Genomic DNA, 14,083 nt, shown 5'->3' with positions numbered 1-14,083 from the left:
AATCCCTGTCAATTCACGTTCAATTCGGGTTTAGCCCATTCCGCAAAAAACTGAATAAAATGTGGTGGTTTTTTGTCCCGCAAACGTAAAGTGGTGGTGTTCGGTAAATTTCACCATCAAAGTGGTGGTTTTATGCTATTCACTCGGGAATATATCCTATACAACCTGGGTTCGTACAGGCCAGGTGGCTGTACCACCTCCCACGGGCGACACCTGTCCATCCGCTCCAGCGGGGTGAAACATTTCGGACTCAAAAACGCACACGACGCAAATGGACGAAATAGACTGCGCATTCGTTTGCGTCGAGGGTGACTCCAGCGGCACGACGCATAATTTTGCCCCTTTGATAAATCCATAATTTACATTAATGAAAAAACATAAAAAGGCTTAAAAATGGTCAGAAAGGCCTACTAAAACCTAGCTATGGGCTACTGCTCGTCGTCGCTGACGAGGTCGATGAACTCCGCGTCGGTCATGGAAGCTGGTACACCGATGGTGGAGGAGGAAGGGCAGGCTGCGACAACTGTGGTTAGGCCGTCCGCGGCGCGGGAGGCTGTGGTGAAGGTGGCCACGGATCCCTAGCCGTTGAAGGAGCAGAAGTCGACGCGCGATCGTTCGAACGTGTCGGCGTGGCCGGAGGAGTAGTCGGCCTCCCCTGCGCGAAACTGGATGGCGAGCCCGTCCCACATAGCGAGCTCGTTGAGTTCGTCGAGCTCGCTATTGGCCAGTGCCATGGCAATGGCCTCTTCCTCGCTAATGTCCGGCACCTGGGTCTCTGGATCCCACGCCGGCCCGCCGTCGTCGTGGTCGTTGTCTCCGCGCTCTGTCTCGGCGGCGTAGTCGTCCTCATCCTCGTCGTCGTTCTCATCTTCTTCCGCGGCGATCTCGTGTTCGAAGTAGTTGAGGACGCCGGGGTATCCCGCTCGGCGGCGCGCGTCGAACTTCCACGTCCCGAACGAGATCAGTTGTAGGAGTTGAGCGCGTACGCTGGATCTTCTCGGAGATCGACCGGCAAGATAGCTCGGCGGCGGCGCATTTTGTCATGGCGCTCTCGGTCCTCGCGTGGCACGGGAGGGGGGACTGGCACGCGCCCGGAGTTGAGGTACCAGCCTCCTCTAGGCAGTTTGCATCCGACCATGGCACCGGCCGGTTTTCCTCTGGAGGCGGCGCGCGAACTCGATGGCACATACCTCCCGACCCGCGGCTTCTTGCCGGATCGCGAGCCGCTAGCCTCGTGGTCGTTCTGGAACGGCCAACATTTCTTCCCCATGGCATTGGTCGGGTGGATACAGTGGATTCTGGCATTGGTGTGGTCGGGAAAATGGACGCCGCCAGCGAACCTTTAAAAGGCTCGGACGCCATCTCGTCTTCAATGTCCTGCCACTGCGACGCCACCCACTAGCGCACGCTAGCAGAAGACGAAGCGCGGCCTTGAAAAGCTGCAATCGTGCCGCTCATAAGTTATGTTGCGCTGAAGACGAAGCATCTCCCAGCGGGCCCGTGCGAACGACCGTTGCGTCCGCATAGACGCAAACTTATCGCATATTTGAGCTGTGTTTGCACAGACGATTCGAACATTCTGCATCGGACCGCTGGAACGGGATACAGACACATTTTAGACCCGCACGGTTGCAAACCGACGCCCGAAGCGTCGCCCCGTTGGATGCCCTAAAATCGAACTCAGTCTGTGTTCTCCCCTGCAAGTCCCATACGTGCTCTGCCGCCGCCACTGCTGGCGAGCCGTCCCCGGTGCTCTCCCCCGCCGTAGGAGGCAACAATTTATCCCCGCTACTCTTCGCCGTCTTCCACGGGAAAACGCCACGGCTACTACCACCGGTCAACCACCGTCGTTATCCATCCTCGACACCTCCGCTCGCTCGCTCCTCGACGCATCCGCTCGCTGGACTGCCGGCAGACAGCCATGTGTGCTTACCCCCGTCAGATCCGATGTGGAGTGCGGTGATGCTTTGTTTGCTGCGTGATTTCCTTCTCTACTGCCACTCGTGTGACATTTTTTCACTAAGCAACTAAGCAAGATGGCTGAATCTGAAACTCAACTCAATTTGTTGAGGATAGTAGGTGCGATCTTATTTTTCTTCTGAATTTTACTCCGCCACAGGGACAGCTTGCGACCAAGCGATAGAGAATTGGCGGCACCATTAGAGCACGGTGGAAGCTTTTTTTCTGCACCATTAGAGCACAGTGGAAACCTTTTTTCTGGAGACGAGACGATGCCCAAAGACTTAAGAGTTACTCCCTCCGGTCGGATTTAATCCACGCGGAGGGAGAGCTGCGCAGTCATGTCATGTGATTAGCAGTTGTGCGCGTCGATTAACTCCGTCCGGAGTTAGTATTTTAGAGCAACTGCTACAATAAGTTCAAGTCGCTATAAGAATTAAAATAGTACTTCCTCCGGTCTCTTTTAATTGACTCGGATTTAATACATACTAAATCTGAGTCAATTAAATAAGATCGGAGAAAGTATATTATTATTTAGTTGGAAAAAAGAGAGGAGTAGAAAGAAGGTGGGTGGTCTCTTATGCAAGAGTGAGCTCTAGCACGTGCTCCTAATCACTTTGAGTGAAAGGTGTCATATATTGATAAAATACTACATTTTTATGGCCCACTATTGTATATATGTTTGCTCTAAATTGGCTATAGATGACATGACATTTGACTTATAGCCAGCAGCTAGCTACACTATTGGAATTGCTCTTAAGGTGATTGGCACAGAACTTAGGTTCCGTCTTATTCCGTTTAATCTAAATTATCGTGGCCGTTGATTAAATCAACCGATAACTAGTACTTCAAAGAAAAAGAGCTCTGATTCGTCTTCCTCTCCAACCTGACGAGCGCCGCCACCGCCCCCACAGCCTTCCCCGTCGTCATCTGAGCCAGCCACCGCAATCCTCTGATCCACCCTCCACAGCCAGGTCGAGCACGTCCCCTCATAATCTGCGAGATCCCGGCAACCGCATAACCCGAGATCGCGACCCAGTCCGGTGGAACGCCGCCGCTCTCCTGATCGGCGGGATCGGACCCCCAGCCTCAACGACGGAATCGAGTCGGCGGCCACCGCCATCCTCACCCGCGGGATCAGATAAAAAGAGAGGGATATATTTTCAAATAGTTTTTATATATGAAAATAAATAGAGAAAATATATTTTCATTTGAGATAAAAAGAGAGGGATTTTTTAACAACAAAATAAGGTTTAATAAAATATAATTTTGGGATCCAAACTATGCATGATGACATGATGATGCACAAAAAGAAAAACAACATGCAAATCCAATAGGGATATTTTCCTGGGCCTCTACACTAACAAGGAACCTCGCCCCGAGGTTCCACGTCGGGATACGAGGGAGAGGCGAAGCTATCGGATCTTCTGGCGACGTGTTGATCTTCTCGACACCACTGACAAGAGTTGTTCCTCCATGTTGTCCGGTCGACATCACTAACAAGGTTATTGCTAGGGTCGATGATGAGATGCTTCCGGCAGAATTCTTCAAAGATTGGTCCTATTAGGAAAGGCAAAGATCATCCAACCCACGTGGAAAACTAAGACTCGAAAAAACTCAAATAAGAGAGAGGACTCAAAAATTGCAAGAGGAGAAAGAATAGAGGTAAGGAGGAAAATACAGAGCCAATCAGATCTATCCAACGAATATCAGAAAATAGTTTTGACGCTCTAAACTCAACGACCGTTGGCAAGGCTATCCTACAGGCAACTGGACCATGGAGTATCGACAAACAGTGCTCTAATACATCCTTTGTGGCGCCCCAAAACCGGTACTATGCGGATTTAAGTGTTTCCGCCAAAATCCGCACAATATCGATTTCACGAGACGCACCACCAAGCGCCCCATACACGCCGAAGCATGCACGTGATGTGGGTGGAATTAATCACAAGTAGTAATCATTACAACAAGTCACGACAGAGCCCACAAGAGGACTTATATTACAACAACGACTCCAACGAGTCAAGAATACAAATATACAATACAAAGACCAAATCATACATAAAACCAAATACACCCGAGTACGTATAAGAATACAAATGGGACTAAGAGTCCTGAAGATAATCAAGTGTCGTCCATAACCCTTCCCAGGCCAAGCCGGAAGGGTAACCCCACTAATGTCATCTTCATCAAACATATCTTCATACATGCCCGGTATTGTCCCAAAGCAGCAATAAGTACGGGTTCTTACTTGACAAGACTTCAAGACGTATACGCATTTGTCAACCGGTCGTCCTTTGTACTTGAGGCACGTAGGGGACTTAGAGTATGCAAAAGGACGTCATAGGCAATATGGTGGGGTTAAGCGGCAGCGCACAAGCACTAAAAACCTATAGAGACACTCAGAACTTAAAGGTGCTAGAAATAGATGAGAGAGCGCACTAACAGTTATATACTCTACAAACATAACCCAGCTGATGTGTTCCCCCTCGCAAAGGAAGTGCTTGCAAGGGCACTCACACGGTTAAAAAAAATTAACCAGTTGTTATGAAAGTTGTGCTAACTTACTACACAAGTTATTATTATTGAGATAACATGTGTAAGTTGTATATGGTCGAGTTATACAGCTCCAAGTTGTCCATTACCGCGGACACAGCTTTTCGAAAAGATTTAACCCTGCAGGGGTGCCCAAATGTGCCCACACGCACGATCAACCCAGCCGAGCAAGGGAAGGATATCACTACACACACTCTCCTTCACCACAACAATGTCCAGGAAGCTACTTAACTAAGTTATACTCGTATCGAAGTCCGATCGAATCTCCGAAGTGGGCCTAGCTATGTGCGCCAGCATGCTAGGTGGTTTATGATAACCCACAAGTATAGGGGATCGCAACAGTCTTCGAGGGAAGTAAAAAACCAAATTTATTGATTCGACACAAGGGGAGGTAAAGAATACTTATAAGCCTTAACAACTGAGTTGTCAATTCAGCTGCACCTGGAAAAGCACTAGTAACAGGGGTGATGTGAAAGCAGCGATAGATATGGAGCGAGTAGTAACGATAACACAGCAGCAGTAATAGTAACACGGAGGCAATGGCACCATAAAATAGTTGATACTACTTCCAATGACATATAGAACGAGTATATGATGATGAAAGATGGACCGGGGTTCCCAGCTATCTACACTAGTGGTAACTCTCCAATAACAAGTGTTGGGTGAACAAATTACAGCTTGGGCAATTGATAGGATTGAAATAGCATTAAGACAGAACATCAAGATTATTAATCATGTAGGCATGTTTTCCATATATAGTCATACGTGCTCGCAATGAGAAACTTGTATAACATCTTTTGTCCTACCAGCACGTGTGGCACAGGGCCTCTAGGGAATCTATCGGCAATTAAGGTACTCCTTTTAATAGAGCACCGGAGCAAAGCATTAACACTTGGTGAAAACATGTGATCCTCATATCACAGACCTTCCCCTCCGGTTGTCCCAATTTCTGTCACTTTGGGGCCTCGGGTTCCGGACGAGCAATATGTGCAAACAACTTGTAGATACAATCTAAGCAATAAGTATAGAGCTTAAATCTAAGATCATGCCACTCGGGCCCTAGTGACAAGCATTAAACACAACAAGATTGCAACAACAATAACTTCACAAACTTTATAGATAGACTAATCATAATGTAACAATCCATCGGATCCCAACAAACACAACACCGATTACATCAGATGAATCTCAACCATGTAAGGCAGCTCATGAGATCATTGTATTGAAGTACATGGGGGAGAGAATACCAACTAGCTACAGCTAGAACTCGTAGTCCATGGGGGAACTACTCACGGAGCATGATGGAGGTGGTGGCGTCGATGGAGATGGCTTCCGGGGGCACTTCCCCGTCCCGGCTGGGTGCCGGAACAGAGACTTCTGTCCCCCGAATTGGAGTTTCACGATGGTGGCGGTGCCCCTGGAGTCTTTCTGGAGTTTCGTCAATTGGTATCGAAGATTTAGGTCACCAGGGCTTAAATAGGCGAAGAGTCGGAGTCGGAGGGGCCACGGGGCCTCCTCACACTAGGGGGCGCCCCCCCCCTTGGGCCGCGCCGCCACCACGTGTGGGGCCCCCAGGGCACCCCTCTGGTCCCCCTCTGACTTTCTGGAAGGTTCCGGGAAAAATAAGATGCTGGGTCTTTGTTTCGTCGAATTCCGAGAATATTGCCTGAACAGCCTTTCTGGAACCAAAAACAACAGAAAACAGCAACTGGCCCTTCGGCATCTCGTTAATAGGTTAGTTCCGGAAAATGCATAAAAACATTATAAAGTGCAAGCAAAACATGTAAGTATTGTCATAAAACAAGCATGGAAAATCAGAAATTATAGGTACGTTGGAAACGTATCAAGCATCCCCAAGCTTAGTTCTGCTCGCCCTCAAGTAGGTAAACGATAAAATGAATAATTTCTGTAGTGACATGCTACTTACATAACCTTGATCATACTATTATAAAGCATATGAGATGAATGCAGTGACTCAAGGCAATGATCTATAGTTGCTAACAAATAGATAACATATAGCAAAACTTTTCATGAATAGTACTTTCAAGACAAGCATCAAAAGTCTCGCATAAGAGTTAACTCATAAAGCAATAAATTCAAAGTAAAAGCATTGAAGCAACACAGAGGAAGATTTAAGTTTCAGCAAATGCTTTCAACTTTCAACATGTATATCTCATGGATAATTGTCAATACAGAGTAATATGATGAATGCAAATAAGCAAGTATGTAAGAATCAATGCACAGTTGACACAAGTGTTTGCTTCTAAGATGGAAGGAAGTAGGTAAACCGACTCAACATAAAGTAAAAGAATGGCCCTTCGCAGAGGGAAGCAAGGATTAAATCATGTGCTAGAGCTTTTTAAGTTTTGAAATCATATAGAGAGTATAAAAGTAAAGTTTTGAGAGGTGTTTGTTGTTGTCAACGAATGGTAGTGGGCACTCTAACTACCTCATCAACTAGACTTCCAAGAGCGGCTCCCATGAAGGACGTTATCTCTACCAGCAAGGTAGATCATCCCTCTTCTCTTTTGTTAACACATGTACTTTAGTTTTATTTATGGTTGACACTCCTCCCAACCTTTTGCTTTCACAAGCCATGGCTAACCGAATCCTCGGGTGCCTTCCAACATTCACATACCATGAAGGAGTGTCTATTTGCAAAATTAAGTTGCTTACTGATGAATCAGGGCAAAACATGTGAAGAGAATTATTAATGAAGGTTGATTAATTGGGGCTGGGAACCCCATTGCCAGCTCTTTTTGCAAAATTATTGGATAAGCGGATGTGCCACTAGTCCATTATGAAAGTCTATCAGGAGTAAATGACAAGATTGAAAGATAAACACCACATACTTCCTCATGAGCTATAAAACATCAACACAAATTGAGAAGCATTTTGAAGGTTTAAAGGTAGCACATGAAGTATTTACTTGGAATGGCAGGAAATACCACATAGTAGGTAGTTATGGTGGACACAAATGGCATAGGTTTTGGCTCAAGGTTTTGGATGCACGAGAAGCATTTCCTCTCGGTACAAGGCTTTGGCTAGCAAGGTTGTTTGAAGCAAACACAAGTATGAACCGGTACAACAAAACTTACATAAGAACATATTGCAAGCATTATAAAACTCTACACTTGTCTTCCTTGTTGCTCAAACACTTTTACCAGAAAATATCTAGACCTTAGAGAGACCAATCATGTAAACCAATTTCAACAAGCTCTACGGTATTTCTCCACTAATAGGTTTAAACTACATGATGCAAGAGCTTAATCATGATCTACTTTGAGAGCTCAAAACAATTGCCAAGTATCAAATTATCCAAGACAATATGATGCATTTTCTGTTTCCAACCAAATAACAATAAGTGCAATAGTTTCCAACTTTTGTCATTGAACATTAAAAGTAAAACGAAAAACACAAGTGTTCATATGAAAAAGCGGAGCGTGTCTCTCTCCCACACAAGGATTGCTAGGATCCGAATTTATTCAAACATAAACAAAAATAAAAACACACAGACGCTCCAAGTAAAGCACATAAGATGTGACCGAATAAAAATATAGTTTCAATAGAAGAAACCTGATAAGTTGATGAAGAAGGGGATGCCTTGGGCATCCCCAAGCTTAGACGCTTGAGTATTCTTGAAATATGCAGGGATGAACCACGGGGGCATCCCCAAGCTTAGACTTTTCACTCTTCTTGATCATATATCATCCTCCTCTCTTGACCCTTGAAAACTTCCTTCACACCAAACTTCTCATAAACTTCATTAGAGGGGTTAGTACTCAAAAAACTTTAATCCACTTTCTGTAGTGACACATTGCAAGTACTCAATAAAACATTAGCTACAGCTCTCCACGTCTAGAAAGCCTCACATAAAGTCCACAAGAGACAATGCAAAAAACAGAGACAGAATCTGCCAAAACAGAACAGCCAGTAAACACGAATTTTTAAGAGGTACTTCCGTTGCTCAAATCAGAGAACTCAAAACTAATGAAAGTTGCGTACATATCTGAGGATCACTCACGTAAATTGGCAGATTTTTCTGAGTTACCTACAGAGAATCATACCCAGATTCGTGACAGCAAGAAATCCGTTTCTGCGCAGAAATCCAAATCTAGCATCAACCTTCTATTAGAGACTTCACTTGGCACAACATTGCAATAAAATAAAGATAAGGAGAGGTTGCTACAGTAGTAACAACTTCCAAAACACAACAAAACAGTAGCGAAATAAAGACATGGGTTATCTCCCAAGAAGTGCTTTCTTTATAGCCATTAAGATGGGCTCAGCAGTTTTAATGATGCACTCGCAAGAAATAAGAGTTGAAGCAAAAGAGAGCATCAAAAATAAAGTTCAAAACACATTTAAGTCTAACCCACTTCCTATGCATAGGAATCTTGTACACAAATAAATTCATGAAGAACAAAGTGACAAGCATAAGAAGGTAAAACAAGAGTAACTTCAAAATTTTAAGCATATAGAGAGGTGTTTTAGTACCATGCAAATTTCTACAACCATATTTTCCTCTCTCATAATAATTTTCAGTAGCTTCATGAACAAACTCAACAACGTAACTATCACATACAGCATGCTTTTCATGATTCACAAACACATAATTTTTATCAAGCTCGGAAATAATAGGATTAAAACTTTCAAACCCACTTTTATCAATAATGTAACAAGATGATTGATCAATCTCAAAAGATATGGGACTCATAGATAAAGTAAAGAACTCTCCAATCCCATTTTCATTAGTAGTACAATTAATATTCTCAAGCAACATAGGACCATCATCTAGAGATTTATCATAAACATTTGCCAAGCAAAACTCTTTAGTACCATGCATTTCGACATCAGGCACAAACAAAGCATTATTATAAAATTTATCAAAGTGGCATGGATTATCATGAATAACAGTAGCATAATTATTCTCACAAGTTTTACTCATAGGGAATATTTCAAGAGAATCCACAGGAACATAACATTCAACCTCCTTTGATAAGCATGGAGGACAATCAAATAGTGTAAGAGATAAATAGTTACTCTCATTAGAAGGTTGGCATGGGTAGCTAATCCATTCATCCTCCTTTTGTTCATCACTCTCCTCTTCTTTTTCATCCAATGAGCTTTCAGTTCATCAATTTCTTCTTCCACTGGTTCCTGCAAATTGTGAGTGCATTCTTGTGCATTAATGAGTCTCTCTTTATAATCAATGATATAAGGATTATCACCGTAGCTTTCTATGCAAAAATTAAGGATAGAAGAGACATAATCTTTAAGGTCCTTACAAACAACACAAGTTTCATAATTTTTAGCCATAAAGGATTCTATCTCAGAGGCTCCCATAAATATGACAAATTGTTCTACCTCTTCGAACCCAAAATGAATATAGCTATTCCAATTATAGTTCTTAATCAAAAATTCCTCACTAAAGCCACATTGAAATTTAAGATGTTTAGTATCCTGTTTAGAGCAACAGTTTATATCATGGCGTTTAAGCAAGATTTTAGCAATTGTTTTCAATTTTTCTATCACAGCACTCATAACTTCTCCTGTTCTTGATTCTCTATAGTTATTATATAATTCAATAAGCTCCAAATAGGTTGTAGGTTCTCCCATAGCAACAGTTTTTAATTTTTCGTTTTTTCAAATTTTTATGGATTTTCGGGTATATAGGGAAAATAAAACAAGACAAAAAGAAACTAAGCAAAATAATACTAGACAGAAATAAACTAAGCAGAAATAAACTAGAAAAAAGTAAACTAAGCAAAACAAAATAAAATAAAACAGAAAGAGAGGTAGAGTGTACTCCCCAGGTGAACTTATGAGTAGAGCTATGCCTCCCCGGCAACGGCGCCAGAAAATAGTCTTGATAACCCACAAGTATAGGGGATCGCACCAGTCTTCGAGGGAAGTAAAACCCAAATTTATTGATTCGACACAAGGGGAGGTAAAGAATACTTATAAGCCTTAACAACTGAGTTGTCAATTCAGCTGCACCTGGAAAAGCACTAGTAACAGGGGTGATGTGAAAGCAGCAGTAATATGGAGCAGTAGTAACAGTAACACAACAACGGTAATAGTAACACAGAGGCAATGGCACCAGAAAATAGTTGATACTACTTCCAATGACATATAGAACGAGTATATGATGATGAAAGATGGAGCGGGGTTCCCAGCTATCTACACTAGTGGTAACTCTCCAATAACAAGTGTTGGGTGAACAAATTACAGTTGGGAAATTGATAGGATTGAAATAGCATTAAGACAGAACATCAAGATTATTAATCATGTAGGCATGTTTTCCATATATAGTCATACGTGCTCGCAATGAGAAACTTGTATAACATCTTTTGTCCTACCAGCCGGTGGCAGCTCGGGCCTCTAGGGAATCTATCGGCAATTAAGGTACTCCTTTTAATAGAGCACCGGAGCAAAGCATTAACACTTGGTGAAAACATGTGATCCTCATATCACAGACCTTCCCCTCCGGTTGTCCCAATTTCTGTCACTTTGGGGCCTCGGGTTCCGGACAGACAATATGTGCAAACAACTTGTAGATACAATCTAAGCAATAAGTATAGAGCTTAAATCTAAGATCATGCCACTCGGGCCCTAGTGACAAGCATTAAACACAACAAGATTGCATCAACAATAACTTCACAAACTTTATAGATAGACTAATCATAATGTAACAATCCATCGGATCCCAACAAACACAACACCGATTACATCAGATGAATCTCAATCATGTAAGGCAGCTCATGAGATCATTGTATTGAAGTACATGGGGGAGAGAATACCAACTAGCTACAGCCTAGAACCCGTAGTCCATGGGGGAACTACTCACGGAGCATGATGGAGGCGGTGGCGTTGATGGAGATGGCTTCCGGGGGCACTTCCCCGTCCCGGCAGGGTGCCGGAACAGAGACTTATGTCCCCCGAATTGGAGTTTCGCGATGGTGGCGGCGCCCCTGGAGTCTTTCTGGAGTTTCGTTAATTGGTATCGAAGATTTAGGTCTCACCAGGGCTTAAATAGGTGAAGAGTCGGAGTCGGAGGGGCCACAGGGCCTCCTCACACTAGGGGGGCGCGCCCCCCCCCTTGGGCCGCGCCGCCACCACGTGTGGGGCCCCCAGGGCACCCCTCTGGTCCCCCTCTGACTTTCTGGAAGGTTCCGGGAAAAATAAGATGTTGGGTATTCGTTTCGTCGAATTCCGAGAATATTGCCCGAACAACCTTTCTAGAACCAAAAACAACAGAAAACAGCAACCGGCCCTTCGGCATCTCGTTAATAGGTTAGTTCCGGAAAATGCATAAAAACATTATAAAGTGCAAGCAAAACATGTAAGTATTGTCATAAAACAAGCATGGAACATCAGAAATTATAGGTACGTTGGAGACGTATCAGTTTAGCACACACTGGGCGATAAACCACTTCACAGAGGCTCCGCGACCTATACATGCATACCGAAAATAAGGGATACAAGGCAACCATGGGCTTTCCAAAATAAATAAGTAACATGCTGGCATGCACGCAATAACCAACGAAAAACATTACAAACTAACTGTGGCCACTGGACAAAACTGTAGATTCCGGCAGTGATCGAGGGGTGACCCATAGGCATACCCACATGTGGTTAGAGCGCTCACTCTCGGAACAGATAACAAGAACTCGGGGTCCTAAGATATTTAGGAAACACAGGTGAGTCTTCATAAAACAAATAGCCGACCCATCGATATCTCCGCTTAACAATTATTAACAACTAGAGTAACCATGATACCTCCAACTAATATATCCATAAACCATGTGTCATGATTCCCCAAAAGATAACCCAAAAAGATAGCGATAACAATAACAAGATATAAATGGCACTAAGCATGCACTACGACTCGCAAGGCAGACCCGATAACCAAACAACATCGCATATATACCAAATGTGAGAAACCATTAGCAGAGTGACAGATAAAAAAGGCAAGTATCCTGCAATATCAGGGGTAAAAAAAATAATCGAGGTATCACACCTTTCTTATAGTATATTGAGGCTGACATGTGGGACCCACAAGACAACAACGTCCCGCAAAGTTTAAAAGGTAATTTCAAATGGAAGGGATCGAAAAAAGGCAAGTATCCTCAATATCCCGGGTTAAAAAATAATCGAGATATCACACATTTCTTGTAAATAGAGGCTGACATCGGGGACCCATCAACTAGCATTGGAAAAAGTACAAGAAAGGAAACCATTATCGTTTCAGAGGGGATAACATGTGGGACCGATTTTGCAGCAGTGTCCTCAATGTTAACAAAACGGCAGGGGATCCAAAGAAAAAAAACCTAGTATCCATAAATCAGGGGTGAATAAATCCAAGAAATAAAAGGTTTATCGTTTAGAGATGATGACATGTGGGACCCATGAACCAGCAAGATCCTCAACGTTTCAAAGGCAGCAGGAGATCCGAAGAAAAACAAAAGTAGCAAGAAATTAGGGGTCAAAAATAAATCCAAAAAATAAAACATTAATAGTTCAGAGAGGCTGATAGGTGGGACCGATCTGCCAGCAGCATCCTCAACGTTAACAAAGGCGGCAGGGGATCGAAAGAAAATGCAAAGTAGCTAGAAATCAGGGGTCAAAAATAAATCAGAGAAAGGCAACATTTATTGAACAGAGAGGCTGACATGTGAGCAGCGGCCTCAACATTTATCGTTCAGAGAGGATGACATGTGGGTCCCATTTTGCAGGAGCGGCCTCAATGTTTCAAAGGCAGCAGGGGATCGAAAGAAAAAGGCAAATAGGCAGAAATTAGGGGTCAAAAATAAATCTAAAAAATGAAACGTTTATCGTTCAGAGAGGCTGACATGTAGGACCCATGAGCCAGCAGCATCATCAACGTTTCAAAGGCGGTAGAGGATCGAAAGAAAAAAAAGTAAAATAACCAGAAATTAGGGGTAAAAAGTAAATCGAATAAAAGAAACTTTTATTGTTCATAGAGGCTAACATGTGGGACCCATGAGCTAGTAGCGTCCTCAACATTTCAAAGGCGGCAGGAGATCGAAAGAAAAAGGCAAATAGCCTGAAACTAGGGGTCAAAAATAAATCCAAGAAAGGAAACATGTATAGTTCAGAGAGACTGACATGTGGGACCGATCTGCCAGCAGCGTCCTCAACATTAACAAAGGCGGCAGGGGGTCGAAAGAAAATGTAAAGTAGCCAGAAATCAAGGGTCAAAAATATACCCGAGAAAGGAAACATTTATTGAACAGAGATCGACATGTGGGACCCATCTTGCAACATCGGCCTCAACATTTATCGTTTAGAGAGGATGACATGTGGGTCCCATTCTGCAGGAGCGTGATACGTCTCCAACGTACCTATAATTTCTGATGTTCCATGCTTGTTTTATGACAATACTTACATGTTTTGCTTGCACTTTATAATGTTTCTATGCATTTTCCAGAACTAACCTATTAACGAGATGCCGAAGGGCCAGCTGTCGTTTTCTCGTTGTTTTTGGTTCCGCAAAGGTTGTTCGGGCAATATTCTCGAATTCGACGAAACGAAGACCCAACAT

This window comes from Lolium rigidum, chromosome 6 (genome assembly GCF_022539505.1).
Source record: "Lolium rigidum isolate FL_2022 chromosome 6, APGP_CSIRO_Lrig_0.1, whole genome shotgun sequence".
Classification (NCBI taxonomy): Eukaryota; Viridiplantae; Streptophyta; class Magnoliopsida; order Poales; family Poaceae; genus Lolium; species Lolium rigidum.
The sequence above is the reverse complement of the archived record's forward strand: the minus strand, read 5'-3'. Positions refer to the sequence as shown.